Here is a 24,524-nt window from a genome sequence, read left to right on the forward strand (position 1 = left end):
CCGCCGCTTGCCGGGAGCCGGCCCCTCCCCCCGGGGTCTATCTTCCCGTCGCTTTGGATTCACTTCTCCGCCGGTCCTACCTTGCAGAAAGTGGTTGTTTTTCTGTTTCCAGAATTGCTGTTCTTCTTCTCTTCAATCTGCCGATGGATTTTCAGGTGTTTGCAATCTTTAGATAAGCTATCTAGCTGATCTCCGGCTAGCTGAAGCAGTCTCAGCTTGCTACTTCTCCGCCATCTTGACTCCTCCAAAAACTAGTGTAGTTTTGTAGAGACAGACACAATAACTATCATTTATACAATGTGAAATTAATTTTGAAATTGCTTTAAAAATTTTTTACTCATTTTAAAAATCATTTTAAAAATGAGTAATTCTCTAATATGTGACAGACTTTAATATTTATCTATGTAGCATATCCTAAAGTAGGAAATACATACATTTCAATGCCCAGGTCAAAACTTTTTTACATTAAAGAAAAATGTTAATTAATTCATGTGAAGTTATTTTTTTCCTCAATAAAATAAAAATAATAAATTACATTCATAGTAATTTTGACTTATTGGAATATTAGAAAAACCCCTGGGTTCTTCTATGCCTTTGATATAAAAGTTGCTTTATCAAAATAATTGATGGTAAGTGATACAGTGTAATATTCTTCACATGATCATTTGTGAAAATGACTGGTAAACTGAATTATAACATAAGGATGCAAATCATTATTACTTGCTGTCCCCTGAAAGATACAATTCAGTACAAACAATATCATGCCCATAAATCAAGCTAATTTGGACATACCAAGGAAAGAACAGTAGGAACTGTAGTAAAAGAAATAAGGCTAAATTATTAAATATCCACTACTTGTCAAGTTCTGGTCTATGCACTTGTATTTATTACCTTTAATTCTTTTTTTAAGATTTTATTTATTTATTTGAGAGAGAGAGCCTGTGTGCCTGAGCAGGGGGGAGGGGCAGAGGGAGAAGGGGAAGCAGACTCCCGGCTGAGCAGGGAGCTGGATTCAGGTCTCAGCTCCAGGACCCTAAGATCATGATCTGAGTCCAAGGCAGATGCTTAACCAAATGAGCCTCCCAGGTGCCCCTATTAATTTTAATTCTTAAGCAAGTCCTGCAAGGAAGACTGCATTACACAAATGGTAACGAGACATAGTGATGTGAAGTAATTTGTCAAGGACACATAACTTGACGATGGCAAAAATCAATATTTAAACTTAGACATTCCTGCACTTTATCATTAAAATTCTCATAAATATCTCTAGCATATAATACATATTTAGTGTTTCATACAGAAACAAATAAGCAGCTATGAAATGTGTGATGATCTCTTTAAAAAGGGGGCCAATTGTGGGATTTGGAACTCTTCATTATATATTAATTATACTCCTTGACCTTGATCTCTTAACTTAGCTCCACTGTCCCCCTTGCCCCATTATCATGTGGTTAATTCATTTAGCAACCCCAGCAGAGTAAACATATGAATTTCCTGTGGGCCCAATCTAAATTGTCAGATAGTTTTTAGTAGTGATGTCGAGAGAATGAAGTTCCTTGATGATCACAGAGCATGTAAAATTTCAACATGATTGTCTTTCTCAGCAAATTCTCTGTAATAGCAATATTAATTAAGCAGCTAAGATTTCTTTCTTTCAGAGAAAAGTTTAAAATAACTTATGCTTTGTAATTAAATAGGCTTTTTTATTATAAAAATAATTCAGAATCAGCTAAAAATAAATTATGTCAAAGTTCTAGGAAAATGTGCAATAAAGTTAATTTTAAAATAACACTTAAACCATCCCAAGTTTGCAACATTTAATTTCAGTAGTTACACTGTCTTCTTTAACAATATAACATAAAATAATATATGCTAATTTATTTAACAAATCAAAAAATAAAAAGTCTGCTACATGACTGCCCCACTACAATAATACTCATTAAGAAGCATTTTGGGGTAGCCTGTTAAAATATTTAAGTCTTTAATTATAAATCATTTCTCCTAGTTTATGGGTGGTATAAGTATTAAGCTAAACAGAGTGCTACAGAGCTACAAACAGATGGAATCAAATATAACTAAGAAACTGGAGAAATAAAGCAACTTCATTTTCCTTGCACATGTGGAAAATAGAATTAAAACTGCTGAACTAAGCACACTGTAGGTGAAAGAAGAACCTACCAAATGAGGCTAATTCAAGTAGTGAATATAGTCCAATAAAACCAAATTGTGTTTTTATTCACATTTATGCTAATCTCTTATTTTCTTTTTACTTGTTATTTCCTGTACTTTTTAAAAAAAGATTATATTTAGTTACTAGAATGACAATGTGAGAGCAAGAGAGAGAACACGAGCAGGGTGAAGGACAGAGGGAGAAACAGACTCCCTGCTGAGCAGGGATTCCCCCCCGGCCCCCTCCAATGCAGGGCTCAGTCCCAGGACTCCAGGATCCTGACCTGAGCAGAAGACAGATGCCTGAGCCACTCAGGTGCTCCTTCTGTACTTTTAACCTTTAACTTTTAACCTTCATTTTGTTTGTTTCATCTTAGAATTCCACTTGCAATATTATTTCAATTTACCTATTACTTTAAGGTAAATACAGACCATATCACCAACTCTGTTTCTTCCATGTAGGTGCTTAGACATGATAAAAATTTGGTAGTGGATGGTTACTATTATTTATTCATTCTTATTTCAATTTTTATTAAGAAGTAAAAAGAAGAAAAAAGCATGACCCCACATGCCAAATGAAAAATTACACAAAAGTTTTCCCATCTCACTCATAATATATCATAGAAAGATAAACTGGCAAAAAAAAAAAAAAAAATCAAAATTTTCCTGCTTGGACAGAATTCAAATACTCAAAAGTAGGAAATCAGAAAAGGAACTATCCACCAAAAGGAGATACATATCACAAATGGTGAGAAGTTTTACAAGAAGGTAGGCTGAAAAGGCATTTACAAAAAAATGTAGCATAAACCAGGGTAACTTATTGAAGGCTCAAATGATGCTATCCTGACTATGAGTATAGTTTATATGATTATATTTAAATCTTAATGTGATAATTAATGGTTATGGACAATCATAGGAAACTAAAAAGATCTATCTTTTGGCTTGTTCAACTCAAGTCACCCATTGCTTTCTTAAAAAAAAAAAAAAGTTTCCATAATTAGAATGGTAGCCTTGAAAGGCTGATAAACTTAATTCTGCAAAATACTCATTTCTTGTTGACATTGGGTTAAGATGACTATGTTCTATAATCTGGCTGTTATCTTTAGGGGAGAGAAAACAAAGAATTGGAGCAAAGAATTTGGATAGGTAAGGTGGGAAAACTGAATTTAAATTTGCTACCTAAGGTAGCAGAGAATTCATTTTGTCCCATTTCAAGGAAGGCATATGGGAAATGCACAGGGAGGGAGGGATAGATAAGGTGAGGGAAATAGCCATCAAGCACTGTAAGAACAGTAGAAGCAAGCAGAGGGCAGGAGAAAAGCTGCCCCTAGGAAAGGGAACTGCCTGCTTGGCTTAATGCTAGTCATTTATCTTTTTGGCCTCAGATAAATTAAACAAGGGTATTGCACCAGAAGTTCTAAGAGGTGTCTATCAGCAGCCAAATTGGGGGAATTTGTGGCAAGGGGAAAATTCATGCTTCCTTAACAGGCCCATGACTTCTGATTGGCTAGAAAGTGGATGGAGTTCATTGCTGGTCTTCACTTTCTTTGCTAATTCCTGGCCCATTCTATTTGGAAGCTGGCTAGATTTCCTTCATAAGAAGTTTGTCTGCATCCCCAAATAACTATGGCTTCTATTCTTGTTCTTCTTCTCTAAATATCCCTTGGGGGTAATTGGTCCTCTCCTGATTGTTCTATTTCTTCTGACAAGAGAGAACAAGCCATTCTCTGTGTAGGTGCCTAAATTCATTGTTTATTCTTTCATTGTGTTTGCAGGCTCATAGTATGACAAACTGGCCGGAAATCAGAAATACATAAATCAGTCCCATTTGTCCACAGCCAAGGGGGGAAAAAAAAAGCCAAGAGACATTATGGAACCAACCCAGATTCACACAGTTATTACCAATAGACCTAGGAAGATTCCACACCGCTTACCTTCCAAACCACTTACACTCCTCTTCACCACTGTGGTTGATTTATTATCACAATTGTATTCTAGTATCCCTTGTTTCCCAGATGTCATATCTTTAATGCTTTCTCTCTCTTTAACAAAAAATATATATTTATTGATACTGGCTTTGAGAAAAAAATGCTTAATGAGTATTTCATGAAACTCATTTTTGGTCAACCCAAAGTACTTTCCAGTTATCAGGTTCTCATTTTCCTCTTTGCTCTCAAGCTCATTACTCCACTTTTTATCTTCACTGAACTGCAATTGGCATCTATTAACCTATATCCCTGTGCAATATGACTCTTCTGGATGTTGACTCTAACTGACATGGAGCAGGGGGATTGGGGTGAAGAGTGCAGTGTTGGTTGCCACTTGATAACAGGTACAGATTTGGAATTTAGCAGTCCTTGCTATTCTGCAAAAACTTAATTCACACTTCTATTTTTTAAATCATAAGGGAAGATAAAACACCCATACAGTGACTTTCTAGAATGCAAAATGATTTTGAAAGAGTATATATTCACAGAATGTAAAAAATGGATGGAATATTGCAGTCTAGCCTTCTTATTTATTCATCTTGTTTTGTTTTGTTTTTTTAATTGCACACCAAGCATTTATTAAGTTTTTTGAAGAAGAATTAGAGATGAAAGCATGGGTCTTTCCCTAAAAAAAACCTCACATTTTATTAGGAGTGGCTGGAAGGAGAAGGGGTAGTAGTCACCATCAATGCCCACTCGGAAGCTTTATGCTTGGTTGTCTCTCAGTGTGCACTATCTGCAAATGCACAGACCCAGATCCATTCAGGGAAAGCTTCCAGAAGAAGGCAATATCTGAGCATGTAGAAGAATTATAAGGAGTAAGTCAAGTTAATATGTAGAAGGAGGGCAGAGGGTAATGCAACACACACTTATAAGATCCAGAGCTAAGCAACATGGGCACATTCAGGAAAATACTCTTTTGGAATTACTGGACTGCAGGAAACATCCCGGGAGAGGGCAATAGGCACACATCCCCCATTCCTGTAGTTTCCTTCATGCTGAGCCAAAGAGTTCATTCTTCACTTGAAAATTACAGGAAACCTTGGAAAACTTTAACTCAGAGAATGACAGGATGAGGTTCACTTTCATAAGCTGTTACTGATAGTAATGTAAAAGATAGTGATTTGACAGAGTTGGGTGAATAAAGAGATGACTAGTAAAATGGCAACCAGAGAAGAGTTTCCCTTAATAATCCCAGTAAGAAAAGATGAGGTCCTGAGTCAAAGCAGCCTCAGTGGAAAGGCAAGATGCACTTAAATCCATTAAGGAGAGAAAATGGATACTCCAAAGAACAGAGGGGCCTACATATATGAAATTAATCAACCTGGGCCACACACGTAATGAGTACCAGAGCTGTGATTGAAACCAGGTGCCCACCTCCAGTCAAGGAACATTTCTGTGACACCACTCTTCCTCTCTGAGTCTATGGTTTGACAATGATAATAGTTAGCTTGAAGATGGATGGTCTATTTATAGCAAAGGGCTGTATTTAAGAGACCCATTTTTCCTCATTACCAAGGCAAGTAAATGCAGGTGTTTGATTCAAATAAAATAGGATGTTAACAACTCCCTCAATGCCCGAACTTCTTGAAAACAAATAGACATTGTGTGCCCTTGATTTAACCTTAGAACGGATATCACTTCCCTTCATCAGTGAGCAAGGTGACAGTAGATTTCCTGTCTTGTCTCCCCTCGACATTTTTAGCCCAAAGCAACTCATCAGAAGGTACTATTTCTAAGAGTGAGGCATCTCCAATCAAGGTTTTATTCCTAAAGAAATTTTGAGGGAGTGGATAGGAGTAGGAGTCAAGGAGAGAAGTGACATAACAGCAAATTACTACATATCTGAGTATGGCTCCTTCTCAGGCAAATTCAGAGATTCTGTGAATGTGATATCTTCATTGCAAGGTTCAAATGGATTAATATGTCTGAAAAGGATTGTGGGAAAGCCATGTGTGCGAATAGGGAAACTGAAAATTAGAAGTTGTTACCATTTATTTCTCCAAAGTGAAGATACTTTAAAAATATTTTATGATATTTTGTTTTGAGAAGATTCCAGAAGTATGTCATTTCTTTGCTCAGACTTCTGTTTCCACCAATAAAAAGTATGTGCTATTTGGTGTACAGAACATTATAATCCCAGATTTCAAATTGTCCTCAATTTAATTTGCACATGCACAATTCTTAGATTACTTTTGGTAAATGGTAACAACCCAAAATTTTGTGGGAGAGAGGGTGACCCCCACCCCCCCCCACATCACTACCAAATTATAGTGCAAGTATCATATCATGCATGTAGACATTTATTATCTGAAAATTATTAGCAAGCATACAATGAAAACAGTTCATAAACATTGCTCTGCAGACTTAAGAAAGTCCCCATAACTGCAGAGAAAAACCACTGCATTCTATAATGCAGTGCTTATTTGATCTCCACAAGGACTCACAACACATGTATTCCATATAAGGACATGTCCTGAATGTACTTTCATTGTCAGGCACTGTTACACACCAGAACACAAAAATACACCCCTAATATACAAGCAGGGATGTAAAAAGTATAAATGGGTGGTGCCATGAAAACTGTGTTGGTGGAATGTCAGGGAAGGATGTTCTTAGACTCTTAACTGATAGATGAGGGCAGAAGAAACAGAATCCGTGACCAGAAGTAGATTTTGAAGGACACTTTGGAGGTCCAAAATGTCTTCTATCTATTCAATAGATAGAAGATACTATTCAATAGTATCTATCTATTGAATAGATAGATAGTATCTATCTATTCAATAGATAGATAGATTTATTTATCTATTTCTGCGTTGTTTGAGATTTTGAGAGTGAACATCCTGGGCTGTTCACTTCTTGTTTCTTATAGTAGTGAAGATTTAACACAGTCTTTTGATTCTGGATCTACTGACACTAAAATATTTTGGGGAAAAAGATAGACATATGCATAAATATATGTATGAATATATACACATATAAAATGCATATATGTGAAGCATAATTTATTGAAGCCATAAATATGTCATCCACTACCAAATAAATCCATACCCTCTCCTGCCTCTGAGTCTGGAGATAACTGAATTTCAATGCTTGAGACATTCTTTGTAGACTTTCCTGCCCTTTCTTCCTGTCTCCAATTTCATTTTTCTAAATCCTATTTATTTTGTGGGTCTCTACCTAAATACCCTTTATACAGGGTGCTTTGTCTGATATCCTCACTAACAAATCTTGCTATTCTAAGCTAATGTCACACCTTACATTTCCCTATTGGTAAGATTTTTTTAGAGATTTTATTTAAACACTTGAGAGAGAGGAGGGGGGGGAAGGGAGAACATGAGTAGGGGGGAGGGACAGAGGAAGAGGGACAAGAAGACTCCCTGTTGAGCAGGGACCCCCAATGTGGAGCTTGATCCCAGGACCCTGAGATCATGAACAAAGCTGAAGGCAGCTGATTAACCAACTGAGCCACTCAGGCAACCCCCTTTGGTAACATTAATTTCACTTGTGATTAACTGTCTAAACATAGACTAAACACTTACTGGGAAAAGAGTCAATTATATTTTCTTCTTCATTGTTGCAATGAACACAAGGTTTGACGAAGCAGAGGAATGAATAAGTAATATAGAAGACAAAATAATGGAACATAATGGAGATGAATGAGAGAGAGAGAGGAATTATGGAACATAAGAATAGACTTAGGGAACTCAGTGACTCCATCAAATGTAATAAGATTCATATTTCAGGAGTCCCAGAAGAAGAAGAAGAGAGAAAAGAAAGGGGCAGAATATTTGAGGAAAGAATATCTGAAAACTTTCCTAATCTGGGGAAGGAAACAGTTATCCAGATCTAGGAGGCACAGAGAACTCTCATCAAAACAACAAAAGCAGGCCAATACCAAGATATATAGTAATTTGATTAGCATCATGATAAAGAAAAAAAAAATCTTAAAAGCAGTGAGACAAAAGAAGTCCTTAACTTACAAGGGAAGACCTGTAAATCTAGTTGTTGATTTCTCAACAGAAACCTGGCAAGCCAGAAGAGGGTGACATAATATATTCAAAGTGCTGAATAGGAAAAATCTACAGTCAAGAATATAATCTTCTTCATGACTTTTTTAGGTTCATGAAATTGCTGATCTTCTATACTTTTTGACTTAAAAAGCAGCAATATCATGTAGTTCTAACTTTATATGCCTTAACACCTAGCAGAGTACCTGTCTGAATGCTAAATAAAATTATTCATGGAGAATTGGCACAAACAGCATTTTTCTCCCTAGATCTCTTTTGTTAATGATGTACTAATTTATTTTTAATAAAATGATCCCTTATATAAGTATTATTTATGTAAGTGACATTATTTGTTAAGTGATGCATCTATGTTATAGAATACATTACACGAATGAGAGATGAAAAGTTTATTAGTGCTAGGATTTATGCAATTATTTTCACTTAAATAGGGTGATTTTATTAGAAATGGAGACATGCTCTAGGATCCTAATGCCCTCTTTCTTTTCTTATTCCCTTATTTAAGCCAGTGTGGAATCTCCCCTATATCCTACTTCTCACAGGGAAATTGTGGAAACCCACATGATCTGGAGTAGACCACCTAAATGAACATCCTTAAGCTTCCCCTGGTACTGGGAACATGAGTGAATGAGTATTGGCCTAAAGGTGGTCATGGTCTTAGAGAAAATAATGCAGTAGAAGGTGATTCCCTAGAATACAAAAGATTTCAAGATTGTGAGTGGGAGTGCCTTATTTTAGTGATTATTTAAGACAAGGTTGGCAAACTATAGCCTCTGGACCAAATCCAGCCCACTACCTGTTTTTGTAAATAACATTGTATTGGAACACAACCCTTCTGATTTATTTGCATTTTTCCTATCACTGCTTTCTCACTAACAAAGTGGGACTGAGTAGTTGCCATAGAGATCATACTGCTGCAAAGTCAAAAATATTTATATTTGTGTCTTTACAGAAAAAGTTTGCCAACTCCTGTTCTGAGGTATGTGTTTTTGTGTGTCAAATTTTTAGAAATTATAGGTTGAATTGAGAAATATATAGTAATATATTAGATTGTATTTGATCATGCAAATAGTTGGCACCATTATTCCATTTTGCCTACTCCAACGTAAAGTAATGGCATTATCACCATGAGAGTTGGCTTGCATTTAAGTTTGACCTTAAAGAAGAAAGTGTAGTTTGTTGAACAAGAAATAACATGTCAGATTGCACTTGAACTGACCCATGATGTGGGTTTGGGGTACTGAATCACTGAACCTTCCTTTGTTTGCTCATTCATTTCTTCAGAGTAGGTTGATCTAAAGCTGCAAAGAACAAAATTCAGTGTCTGGGTTCAGATGCTCAACTGGGACCTTTGTGGGTCACCATTGCTTCCTTTGATGAGCTGTGAGATTTGCCCCAGTCAGACTGAAAGAATAATGAAACAAAACTCCCCCATTATTCTAAAGGTTATGGGCCTCTTCCTGGTATCAATGTGCTTCCCCACGTTATCATGAAGAAATGAAGCGTGGCACCACAGGAAGCCCAGACCCACACCTGCCTCCCACAGATGGACATAGACTTAAATCACGTCCTGGGTCCTCTCAGGTCACATCTGTGCTTCTAAACACATCTTTGAATATAGTAATTCAAGTTTTTTTCCCAGGCAATTTAAGAAAGTTGTCATTTACTGGGTAACAATCGCAGGTTTCTCCTCCTAAGTTCTGATTGGAGTCGCATTTTCCACACATTTGCCAGATCTTTGTTTCCTTCTTAGATGCCATTTCTTAGCTCTGTGCTTTTTCTGTGACCATTGAGTTAGTCACCCCCTAACTGTCGTTAGGCAAGCACCTGCCAATTCATTACTCACAGCTTCTGTTATATTATAGCCTTTGGAACATCCTGTAGTCATTTATAGCTGGTTCTTATTTCTGGATACGCGTAACACCAGAAACACAAACATACACATGCACACAGATATACTACCAGTTATATCTACTTATCAGCTGTAATCCTCTGTGGCTCCTTCCTTCTCTCTGGACTTAACTTTTTTTTTTTTTCCTTGAGGAATTTGTTATTCATATTGTATTCTCCTGTCTGTTTGGCTTAGAGGTGAGTATCTCTGTGCCACCTTTTCCCAATAGCACAGGCAGAAGTCATGAACTAATACTGATTTTCTGCACAACTAATTTTTTCTATTATCCTGGATCTAAATTGACCCTGTTTCTAAGGTTCCTTACAGTTAAAGAATGATTATTAAATCAGAAAACCACATTAAAGGTACAAATAAATCTGTACCCAGAAACAAGAGAATAAACTCCCATTTGTTAGAAGTTGTTTTTGTTTGTTTGTTGAGTTTTTCTGCTTTAATAATACAATATACTTGCTAATTCTAGTTCTTCAAAATATAGCTAAGAAATCCACAAGTGATCTGTAGGAGAAAAAGGAAAAGTGTGAATTCTGAATCAAATACAAGGACTGTATCAAAAAAATCCAGCTGAGTTTTTGTTGGTTGCAAAGCCATAGAATAATTACCACCAAAATAATGAAAAGGTCAGAATATGTTATAATAAATGAAGTGAGTTTGTGCCTGTTGCCAACATCTCTCACTTTAATTGGCATTTGCTTTTAAGGAAATACTGTGACATTTACACTTCAATTATACATAATAAGAATAGTAACCAAGCTTCAAAGCAAACAAAAGAGCTGAAAAACTAAAATTCTACATTTGGAACAGAAGCAAGAATAACAAAAGGTTTACATTTAAAATCAGATCTGCATTAAACCTATACACACAAAAGCACTGGATGTACCATTGATTCAAGCATCTGATTCTTACAGCTTAAGTTATTAGAAAGTTTTTATTAACTGAACCAATACTTTTTAATTAATTTATTTAGTCTTATGCCATTATGGGCAATGTGGAGCTTAAATTTCTTATATACATTGCATTTCGTGTTAGATTAATTTTTATAATGCAGAATTCATGTTGTTCATTTGTATAACAAATCGTCAATGGTTTTGCACTGCCTGTTGAACAAAATTCCCTCTCCTTCACATTAACCTTTAACCTGCTCCAAATAGTAGAGTTAATTAACCAGCCTTATTGCTTATTTATTCCCTGTATAAATATAATTATTTTTAAATAATTAACTCAATGTCTGTCAAATTGAGAACTGCTTCCTCTCTCTGGGCAAGAATACAATTGGGTCATTTACATTCAATGTGATGAAAACGACCAGGAAAAAATACAGAAGCCATTTAAAAAAATTCGCTCCTTTTATACCTTATTAAATGCAGGGCCACATATTATAATGATGTTTCCAACTGAGCCTTACTCACCAGGTATTAATTTCACCAACTTTTGCTGAAGAGAGCAAGAACTTATAAGGCACGACCTGGTTAAGGAGAGTTTGGAGGGAGGAAAATCCATAATATTTACATTTTCTGCAAAATTCTTTCTCAACTTCCATGTCTTTCTTTAGATAACTTTTTCCATTAAAACTACCTGTTAAAAACAGGTATGTATACCAAAATCCCACAAAAAACTTCATAATATTCCAAGGGCAAGAGACATTAAAATGTACTCCCAACTGTTAATATAGTTTATTATTTTGTTTCTACTCAGGCATATATTTTTCCTTCTAGGAGTTAGTTAATATACTAGGTAATATAAGTTTATAATTTTTTTCAGAAAAGCTGCTAAATCACATCTAAATCAAAATGGTAACTGTAAAAATAAGAAACATGTTCGAATAAAATAGCTTCTGTCCCCGGCCTAAATAAATAAATAAAATAAATACCTTTCCCAAGGTGAAGTTCTAGTTCTTATCTCTGCAACATGTGGGCTGAACAAGTGCAGACATCTCTTTCTGCTGTAAATATAGATATGCTTGATAAAATAAGACAACAAATAAATAAATAAAGCCATCCAGGAAAGAAAAGAAAAGAACTCAAAAAAGAAATAACTGAAAAGAATACAATTCATAGATATAAGCTCAGGAACCAATGATATAATGAACAAGGGGTATGTTTTCCCCTGAATATAAGAGCTCAATCAGAAACATGAGTTTTGTGTTTGGACCCTCAGAGTTACACAATATCCCTACTTAACTAAGATTTTTGGAATTTTGTCCTCTTCATTGAACAATATAAGAAAAACTCCATTCTTCAACTTTTGAATTTATAAAACGTTGTTTTAGTTCTAGATGGAAAAGGAAAAAAAATCTCATGAGAACAAAATAATCTAAGTTTGCACATGCATGTGTCTATTCCAAATTTATATTATTCTAAGAGAGTAGACAGTCCAAGAAAGGAAATACATGTGAAAATAACATAATATTGGAAAAATGTACAGAACTTCTGCATAGGTATACTTCTGGAACTCAAGGTTCATGGGAAACTTCTAGGGGGAAACAAAAAACTCAAGAAAAAAATGAGCTCAGAATCAAGAGCAAAAACATGAAGAAATAATGTATATGAAGGAAAGCTAATAGATGTAGTGCAAAATATAGTACAAATTGACTTGAAATTATAAGAAATCTGGAAGATAATTAAAAGTTATTTCAAAAATTAAAAACAAAAGTTGGAAGAAAGTAGAAAAGAGGGAAAATTATTTAAAATATATGAGAATACTTAAATCATATAGACTTTGATGTCATGAAATCAGTAAAAGAGAAATAAGATTAGATGTAGCTGAATACAGTACTGATGAACTGAAAGGTACATGAAGAAACTACCCATGTGGGAGTATACAGCTACAAATTTTTTTAACATTAAAAGACACAGAATACACACTTAAAAGAGTGACTACATATCCCTAAACTTATTTCAAACAGAGGAATCCAATAGAATTAGCAAGTGTAAACATTTAAAAAATAATTTTTAACTAATAAAATACTTCAGATTTCATAAAAGTCATGAGTGTTCAGATTAAAGAATCATACAAAGTACAAAGCAGGATAAATAATAATCCTTTGCCTTTACACAAACCCTATGGAAATGTAGAACACGAAATCAGTAAAAGCTAAATAATCATAAAAGGTAAATTTCATCTAGTAAGAGCAAAGACACACCACATGAATTTTGACAAAAGGAAATGTCTCATCAAAAATAATAGGGGCCAGGGGAACCTGGTGGCTCAGTCTGTTAAGCTTTCCCTTCAGCTCAGGTCATGATATTGGGGTTCTGGGATTAAGTCCCACTTCCAGGTCCCTGATCAGTGGGAGTATGCTTCTCCCTCTCCCTCTGCCCTTCCCCCTGCTCCTGCTGATGCTCTCAGTCTCTCTCTCTCTCTCTCTCAAATAGATAAATAAAATCTTTTAGAAAAACAATAGAGGCCAGAAAATAGTGGAATGGTATTTTTAAGTGCTGAGAGAAAATGTCTATGCTTCTGCACGCAATTAAGACCTTGTTATGAAAACAAATTAGAAAAAAAAATCTGAATTTTCCACTTACATTAAAATAATTCTAAAGCATGGAAGGATTGTCAGGCAAACATAAATTTGTGAAAAATTTTGGTAAATATTTAGGTAACTCTAAATAAGCATTAATGATAACACATAATAATATTTAAATTGGAAAGTCAAATTTAGTAACCCAAACTATAAACAAATTAACAATTAAGGAAAATGAGTCAGAGTTGAAAAGATTAAATCAACCTATGCTCTCTCATTCTTTAGGTGGCTAAAAAAAATTCAGTAAATGTTGTCTTCGTTAAAAATTTAAATACAACTAATAAAATATGAATTATATACATATAATATCCAGTGGGAGTTTAAGTAAAACTTGAGTAACTCAATTAATACTATAAAGTTAGGGAAAATTTAATATATTAATTTATACACATGTATACTTAACATATACATATGAATATCTGAACATCTGAACATATATAGTCATATACATATATGAATCAAAGAAAAATCAAGAAAAATATAAAACCCAAAATAAAATGGTAGAAAAATATCCAAATTTGTCAAGCACAATAAACAACACATTTTATAGTGCCATTTCAAAGACAAACTTCTCAAATTGAGGAAAATAACAAAATCCAGCTCTGTTAATAATGAAAGATCCATCTAAACATAATGAAAAAGAAAGATTAAAGAGAACATAGGAAATTGTTGAATACTTATTGAATAATAACTAAGAGAACTGTTGTATTAATATTAATTTTTGACAAAATAGACCTTGAGGAAAGATAATACCGATAGCAAAGGTGCTCATTAATTAAGGAGAAAGAAATTATTCAACATAAAATACAAAAGTCTAAATATGTTTTTTATCCAAAATACCAGCCAAAATGTTTATAAAAAATGAAAATTACAAAAATAATTTTCCAAATACATAATCACAGGTTTAGATTTTAAAACAATTTTCTCAAAATTTGGTAACATCTAAGAAAAACAGCTTCATTGAGTGAATGTATACTGAATCTTATGTTCAATATAAAGGAATACATTGTTCTTTCAGGAACTCATGAAATATTTATAAATCAATCAGGAAAAAGGCCACAGAACAATTTCAACAAATGCCAGTAAATCAATATCCTATATGTTATAATCTCTAGTTAGAAGGTAGTAAATTTAGAAATCAATAATAAAAGTATAACCAATTTTCCAATAAGCTGGTAAAAGAGAGAATATTTGTCAGTAATTTCTACAGTAATGAAAAAATAATTATGAAAATTACAGAATATATGTGAGTGCATATAACAATATAAACATTATATATTTAACCACACCTAAAAAAACTTATTGGGACATTTATAGACAATAAAACATGTCTTAGAAAGAAAAATATTTAAAATTAAGGAGTTCAGTATTTAATAAAAGAGGTTAGTTGGAAAATAATGGTGTAAATTCAAGTAAATAAAAAACAAAACAAAAAACTAAGATAAAAGTCTGAAAATTTTTTATCCAAAGGCCAGATATTTAATATTTCAGACTTTGTGGGTCATACAGTCTTTATTACAACTACTCAATTCTGCCCTTGTAATTCAAAGGAGCCATAGACAGTACATGAACTAATTAGGACTTTAAAACTTCTCTATTGGAAAGTAAAGATCTCCAACAGGTAGAAAATTGGTAAGTACATAGTAGAACTTGATAATACCAATAATCAACTGGATATAATGCACATCTATACACGATTTCATCCAACAACAGCAGAATACACATACCTTTCAAGGATACAGGGAACATTCACCAAGAAAGCCATATTCTGAACCATAAAACACATCTTAAAATTAAAAAAGAGAGAGAAATAGTAATACAATGTGTATCCACAAACAACATGGAATTAATTAAGAAACTATCAGAAAGATAACTGGAAAATCCCAAAACATGTGGAGATTAAACAACATACTTCTAAATATCATAAGGGTCAGAGAAGAAATCTCAAGAACAATTTCAAAATATTTTGAACTAAGTAAAAATGAAAATAGCTTACCAAAAATATGTGGAATTTAGCAAAAACAGTACTTAGGAGGGAAATTTATAGCACTGAATTCAAATATTAGAACTGAAGTACCTAAAATAAATAATCTAATTCCTAATCTTAAGAAACAAGAAAAAAAGCAGCAAGTTAAATCCAAAGTAAACAGAAGAAAATAGATAAAAATGATGATTTAAACAGAAATCACTAAAATTCAAGATAGGAAATCAAAAGAGAAAATCAATCAAACCATAATCTGAGTATTTGAAAAATCAATAAAATTGATAACACTTTGGCCAAGTTGGGGCACCTGGGTGGCTCAGTGGGTTAAAGCCTCTGCTTTCAGCTCAGGTCATGATCCCAGGGTCCTGGGATAGAGCCCCACATCGGGCTCTCTGCTCTGCAGGGAGGCTGCTTCCTCCTCTCTTTCTGCCTGGCAGAACAAATTAGTAATATCAGACATAAAAAGGGACATCCCAATAAATCCTATAAAATTAAAGGCTAATAAGGGAATACCATCAATAACTCTATGCCCACAAACTTGATAACCTAGATGAAACAAACCAATTCCTTGAAAAACACAATTTGTCAAAATTCACCCAAAAAGAAACAATGTGAATGAGCCTATATCTATTAAAGTAAATCAATAACTAATAATCTTCTGACAGAAGGCACTAACCAGTACTAAATAGGTTTACTATTGAATACTACAAAACACTTAAGGAAGAAACTATACAAATTCTCTACATTCTTTTTCAGAAGATAGAAGCAAAGAGATCTCTTCCAAACTCAAAATTCTATGGAGTCACCACTAAATTACTACCAAACCAGACTTACAAGAAAAGAAAGCTACACATGGTTATCTCACATGAACATAAATGTAAAAATCTTCAAAAAATTTATTTAAAGAATTTATTTTAGGTATGTAAGGCTAGTTCAACATTCAAAAAACGATTAATATAATTCATTGCATTAACTCATTAAAAAAGAAAAATCACATGATCATATCAATAAATGCAAAAAAAGCATTTGACAAAATCTAACATTGACTTATGAGAAAAAAACAAACAACAAAAAACAAAACAAAACCTTTCAGCAATCTAGGATAAAAAGGTTCTTCTTCAACTCAATAAAGAACATCTAGAAAAAACCCAGCTTGCGTTAAACTTCATGGTGAGAACCTAGATTCTTTTTCAGTAAGATCAGGTAGAAGGCAGAAACGTCCCCTTTTACCTCTTTTTTTCAATTGTACTGGAAGTTCTCACTAATACAATAAGACAAGAAAATGAAATAAAAAGCATACAGACTAGGAAATAATGAAAATTCCTGTGTTTCTTTGTTTACAAGATGACATGAATATCTATATGGAAAATCCAAAAACACCAGCCACAGAAAACACCCTCCTGGAACTAATAAGTAGTCATATCAAGGTTGTAAGATACAAAACTAATGTACACAAGTGAATTGCTTTTCTATATACAAGCATTGAGTAAATGAAATTTGAAATTTAAAACACAATGCTATTTACATTAGCACTCCCTCAAATGACATTGCTTTCCTATGCACAATGTAAAGAGAATGAGCAGACAATCCATAGACTAGAAGAAAATATTTGCAAAGACACATCTCATAAAGAACTGTTATGCAAAGTATATATTAAAAAAACCCTTTTGAAACTCAACAATAAGAAAACAAACAACCTCATCAAAATATAGGACAAAGATTTCAATGTTCACCTGACCATAGAGGATATAGTGATGTCAAATAGTCACATGACAATATACTCAACATCATATTTCATCAAGAAGATACAAATTAAAATAATGATATACCACTATACATCTTTTAGAATGCCCCAAATCTGAAATACTGACAATGCCAGATGCTAGCAAAGGAATTCACTCTCATTGCTGGTGGGAATGCAAAATGATACAGCCACTTTGGAAGAGAGTATGGCAATTTCTTACAAAATGTAACATACTCTTACCATAGGACCTCACAGTTATACTCCTCCTCTTCGGTATTTATACAAGTATACATAGTTAATTTATACAAGTATAAATAGTATAAGCTTATACATGATGCATTATATTTATAAAAGTATAAATAGTTAATTTATTCAAGGATAATAGTATAAGGTTATATATAATACATTTGTCCAAACATAATGGAGCTGAAAATTTATACCCACACAAAAATCTGCACTTGTATGTTTATAGCAGTTTTATTCATAATTGCCAAAACTTGGAAGCCACCAAGATGTCTTTCAGTAGGTGAATGAATAAATTAAACTGTTGTATATCCCGGCAATTATATGTTCAACAGTGTAAGAAGGAATAAGCTCTCAAGCCATGAAAAGACATGGAGGAAACCTGAATGCATATTACTAAGTGAAAGAAGCTTGTCTGAAAAGGTGATATACTATATGATTTCAACTATAAGGCATTCTGGAAAAGACACAACTATGCAGGCATTAGAAAGGTTAGTAGTTTCCAGAGGTGAGAAGGGGGATGAATAGGTGGAGTACAAAATATTTTTAGAGTAGTGAAAAGATCTTACTGAAATACCATAGTGATGGAAATATGTCATTATACATTTGTCCAAACCCATAGAATGTACAAGACCATGAGTAACTCTACTGTCAACGAAGGACCTTGAGTAATTATGTTTCAGTGTAGGCTTATCAATTGTAAAATATGTACCATTCTGGTTGGAACTGTTGATATCAGGGAGGTTATGCATGCATGGAGTAGAAGGTACATGGGAAATCTCTGTACCTTCCCTTCAGTTTCCTGTGAACCCCAGACTGCTCTACTGCTACACACACACACACACACACACACACACACACACACACACTCACAGACAAGTCTTTTTAAAAAGGCAAATGCTTCCTTAGCTGTAGTCAATGTGTGTGCTGTGTGCTTGATTTTGGTTTATAAAGAAACACAGGAAGCCCCTCTTGGCCCCTAGCTAAAGTCATTTCCTTCCATAACTATGCCTTATTGTACTGGATGATATTAAGTTTCATGTGGCTAATACTATTATTATCAATAGCAAAGTATCAATGACAAGAATAAATAGTACATGCTTGGAAACTGAAAATGGTTTGTTGCTTTATGGTTCAAAATGTTATCCTGCCAGATGGAGAATTTCATTGAATTTTTCCTTCTCAGGAAATTTGGTAGAATTGAAATAATTCTGTCATTTGAAAGACAGAAGGAAAAAGGAAATGGAAGGCAACTCATAAGAGTATGCATTATTCACAAGGCCTTCTTTTTCTCTGGGTATAAATAATGTCACTGATATTGATTCTAGGGTTTAAGCTATGGATTTCCAACAGTGACCAGTCATGAAGGCTGGGTATGGGAGCAAATAGAGAAATGAAATCCAATTCAAGCCATGTGAGTGGATAGCCTTGTTGTTAGCAACGACAGAATCTGAGATAAGGCTGTGATCTGCCTCCTCAAGACTGCTAGCTAATGAACTAAATCAGTGGCTACTGGTTTTTGTTTTGTAGGGTTTTAATTAAATAGATAGTTTGCCACCATTCAGACATAAACAGATTTTCTTACTCCCAGGAAAGACTCTGGTGCTGCCCATAAAACCATCACATTTTGGGGGCACCTGGATGGCTCAGAGGGTTAAAGACTCTGCCTTTGGCTCAGGTCATGATCTCCCGGTCCTGGGATCGAGCCCCGCATCAGGCTCTCTGCTCAGCAGGGAGCCTGCTTCCCTCTCTCTCTCTCTGCCTGCTTCTCTGCCTATTTGTGATCTCTTTCTGTCAAAGGAATAAATAAAAAAATCTTAAAAAAAAACTCTCACATTTTTAATGTAGCACTTATAAATATTACACCCCTGTATGTGGTACACAGCTCACCTCAAGTGTGACAAGACACAGGTGTATCTGTAATCATCCTGGTCCCATTTCCTGTCTATCTTCAGCCACCTTCATTGATTATTTCTCAAAATGAAAGAACATGATGTCATTTTAAAGGTGTTTCCAGTGAATTTTTCTGGTAGTACTTGGAGGAATGGATGTGGATGAAATGGGTATTTTTATATCTATATGAGAGAGGAAATGTTTTGGTTTTACCCAATGTTGTTAGAGTATAAATTAATGCATCAATAAAAATTTTATTTTCTATCTAGGGGAGAAAAAAAAAATCAACTTGTGTGTCTTCTCAAGCACTTTTCATTACCCTCACTGTTTCTGGAAGTATTTGGTTCAGAGCAAATACTGATTTACTTCCCTGTTCAGTATTATCACTCACCCTCCCAAACATGCACAAACACAATATGTCGATTGAGGCGAGTTAATCTGACAACTACCTACAGTATATATTTTCTTCCCCTTGTTTCCCTTCTGCCAAATATTTTGGGGGTACGTCCTCTATGTTCAGTGGTGACGAGGTGGATACTTCCTCTGCTCTGGAAATGGGCAGATGGTAAGCCCTTAAACTGACTTCTTGCCTGGGTACCAAATAACTCACAAGAGAGCAATCTAGTCTCCTGCCTCAGAGCTATTGAGAAACCTGTCTAACTCATGGTATCGTCCAGGCTCCATTCACTAAAACTGTTGTTTATGAGATTCATCTTCTCTCAAGCTTTCTTATCTTAATTCACTCTTATACCTCATGTCCATTTTAACTGGTAACCTCTTCTACTTCTATTGGGCATACATTTCTTTTTCAGACTTATTCTTCTTAAGCTAAAATAAAAAAAAAAAATGTAACTGCAGCTTCTCAGTTTCTTAGGTTTATGCCAATACCATAAATGCTATCATCAAAAGAGAAAATTCATGTCATCAGTAGCAATACTTATTATAAATTTTAAAGCAGAGGAAAATTTACAGTGTACTAACCCAGAGACACCAACCCCCCTCAAGCTGTGACTTTTATATATGGAGAAACTAAAGTCCCTCAGTTTTAATGTGAAATACTGATATTAATTCATGTATCCCTATGCCAAAGAGCTTCTCTTTGTGTAAGTCTTTGGCTCAGCTACCTACATGAAATTCATTCCTTCTTTCTGAACAAATCAAAGCACTATATTAGGCACTGAAGTAGGTAACAGCAAACAAAGAAAACCACATGGTTTCTTCCCTCTTTGCACCTACAGTCTGATGGGATAGACAGATAATAATCAAAAAGTCATATAAACAGATATAAAATTACAATCACAGCCACTGTCCAGAAGTGTAAATACTGCATGTGATGAGAGCCTCTATTAAGAGAATTTGACTGCATTGGTTAGATTGGAGAGAAATGCTCGGAAGAAGTAAAATGTCAACAGTGAGACTAATCAACTAGGTGAATAAGGATAGGAAAAATATTTATGACAGAGGAAATAATCTTTGTAGAGATTCTGCAGTGAAAGATGGCAGAAAAACTAGAGTTGAGGATGATGGAAGCAAGGCAAAAAGCAGACAAATGCAGCTGGTGACACAAGGAGATGACACCATGCTGGCTTTTAGGACAAGTGAAGGTTTGCTTTGTTCCAAAGGCAGCAGGAAACCATGCATGGGCAGGTCTCAGCTCATCTGCTGTGCTGCCCTAGGTCAACCCCAAATTCTCTCACCTGAATGTTACTCTAGCCACCTCAGGCTTCCCTCCTTCCTCCTTATTTCTCCCAACGTCTATTCTCAGCAGCCGCCAGAAGGATTGATTTAAACTCAGGTCAGATCAAGTGACTGGTCTGCCCACAGTCAATTACTAACATCCTGTCATTCCCAGAATAGCATCCAAAGACCATCTGCTGACCTTAAGGCCCCCAATGACTGTGTTCACAGCTACCTCTCTAAATTCCTTTCCTAACCATCTTTCTCCTGGTTCTTTCTATTATTATTCTTTCTATTATCTTTCTATTTCAATCACTGCCTGTGATTGTTCCAGAACTCTTCAAGCATGCTCCTGCCTTGATGCTTTGGCGCTTCCTGTTCTCTAGACTGACCTTTTCCCTCAGATGCACATGACTCACTCCCTCAAGTACACAGGTCTGTCCAGACCACACTCACCAGGGGGGCTCTTTCCCAACCTCCCCATGTAAAACAGCCACTACTCTCTGCCATCCTCTCTATCACTATCCTCAGCGTTATTTCTCTTCACTACTGCTACCTGACATAGGACATCTACTGGCTTCTTTGTTTTGGTCAGTCTGCTCCCAATACAATGGTAGTTCTTTGAGACCTGAGGCTTGTGTACTGTGTTATCTCTAGTGGGTAGAAAAGTGTCTGGCACATAGTAGATACTCCATAAATATTTGTTGAATTAATGAATAAATGAGAGAATAAATCAATGAAAGACTGTGGGATATTCATCACCACAATATCTCCACCCATCAGGTGCTTTCCAATTCTTCTCCTGAGTAGAGAATGTTCCCTTGTATGCAGACAGCAGAGATCTATTCCGAAGCTCAGCCATCAAGAGCCATCTTTAGTCCTGCATAGTCTCTAAAACTTCCTCTCAATACTTGGCAATCTTTTCCTTTAAATTCCCAATAAGCCTGATCATCTTAACCAATAACTTATCTATGATTACCCATGGTGTCTTGTTCCTTCTGAATAGTTTTTAATCCACTGAACACAAGTGCTAGTAATTTGACTATATTTATTCAAACTTCCTTTCATTTCCTTTCATGTATGGTTGTCAATGTAATATTATTTAGCAAGGGGTAAATACACACTTGTCACTTGCTTGTGATAATTAAATAAAGAGTAAATAAATAGAATAAATAAATAAAGTAATACTAGTATCATTCTTAAGTAGAAACAGGAAACAACAATTTATCAAAAAAAGTGTTGAATTTTAGTTAAGGCATAACTTTTATGTGATGGAATAGTGGATGTAGACACGGGAAGGTAAGTTGGATGTTTTAATATGTTAAATTTGGATGTTGGAAATGTGTAATTTTTTATAAAGTTGGATGTTGAAAATGTGTAATTTTTCTCTATAAGAATGAGGAGACATTGGTTATTTCAGATCAATGGAACAGCATGGAAATACTAGTCTTTAGAAGAGTATCTCCTGCAGTACTGTTAAGACTAATTGGTTAGAATACAAAGAGAAACTGGTTGATTCAAAGGCCATCAAAGTTTGTCAGGCTGAACCAGACTACTGGCAGTAGAAACAGAAAGGGAAGACTCATATTTTTGATGTTCCTCACTTCTATTCAAGCATTTACTAACTGGGATTGATGCTATACCATGCTATCTGTTAAGATTACAAAGATGAGCTTTGCGTTTTATGGACATACCATTAAAATCACTTCATTATCTACACTTTTCTTTTCAGTCCAAGAATTCCAGTTCTTATTTACAATGTCATGATGCATATTCATTAAGACTAACAAAAGTAATTTACATAGTATTTTGCAATTTAAAAATAGTCCTCATGTGCATTATGTTATTTGATCTTGCAAGAATGCCAGAAAATAAGCTCAGTGGGAAATTCCCTTCAATTTTCAATAAGAAAACTTTAGGTCAGATCTGTTAACTAGCCCAAGGTTACATAAACAACTGCCTGTGGATTCAGAATTGAACCCGTCTATCCAAGTTCCAAACACAATATGGTTTTTCTTAGAATTTTGCTTCACGTATCCTTCTAAAGTTCATGTATAAGTGTTTATTTTCCTCTACTGATTCCAGTTCAGTTGTCTTCTCCAAAACTTATAATTCATTGTTGTCTAATTTCATTGACTAATTTGTTATTAGTTTTATAAGATATGTCAAATATGCTGTTATATTATTTTTGTGATATGATTGCTAGGTTGTAAATACTAAAATGAAAAACAACAACAACAAAACTAGGCTTTCTCCTACCAGTTCAAAGCTTCTGTTTCTGATCTTTTATTTAAGAACTAAGAAAGAAAGATATTTTAAAGACATGTGTTTCATAAATAAAGTTAGATAATCTGTAGGTTTAAAATTTCAAAGTGAAAATGTAGACTCCCTCTAAGTCTGTGTATACATTTGAAATTTGTTATTTTGTTCAACTAAATTCTCATAATATGAAAAGCTAACAATTAAATTAGATGGAATAGTAAAATACCAAATTCTATTAGAAAACAGTAAACTAAAAGGTATACCTCTCATCATTTTTGGTCTGTGACATATAATATTGACTATAGCAGAAAAACAAATCAAACTATGAGTATAAATTGACTTGAATACCAGATATTTGTGAAAGTAGACATCAGCTCATTATTATAGGTTTTATTAATTTGTTTGTTTGTTTTAAAGAAAGATCATACTTAACACCTGTACCTTGGTTTTAAAATAGCATTTTCAAATTAAAAAAAAATGAGGGATCTCTGGAGAAAGGTCTGATTCTAGGGCTGAGGTTAGAAATATACAAAATAAGCCCCAGGAATCTTATAGTACCAGAGAGTAAGAAAATACTCAAGTAAACAAAAGGATGGGGACATAATAAATGTACATAGGAACCCGGCAGGAAGAGCTCCCAATGCGCAAACCTAGTATAATTTGAGCAACAAAGGAAATAATGTGGTATTGTAATGTAACCCAATTATAAAATAAGCATAATGAGACCACACTGATACAAATAAATAAATCAATGGAAGAGGATGCAAAACTTAAGTTAACCTTTTCCTTATTCCTTATTTCCATATTCCTATTCCTTATTCCAGATTTTAGCTTTCTATTTGGAACATAAATTAAAATTTAGAAGGGAATGGAAGTAGGCACACTATCCTATGATGTTAATGAAAACATAATTGGGAGTGGAGATGGGAACATCAGCAGTTCATATTAGAGAATAAACACCTACACCTGCCTAAAAGGCTATGTCAGAGAACTGGAAATTCAAACTGTTGGAGAAGGTCCAACAGATGACTAACATGAACTAGTGATTATTAGGCATCACAGCTTTATCGTAGAAGATGATGTTTAGGAAGAAAAGTTTCTCTT

This window comes from Mustela nigripes, chromosome 13 (assembly GCF_022355385.1).
Source record: "Mustela nigripes isolate SB6536 chromosome 13, MUSNIG.SB6536, whole genome shotgun sequence".
In the NCBI taxonomy this organism is placed as follows: domain Eukaryota; kingdom Metazoa; phylum Chordata; class Mammalia; order Carnivora; family Mustelidae; genus Mustela; species Mustela nigripes.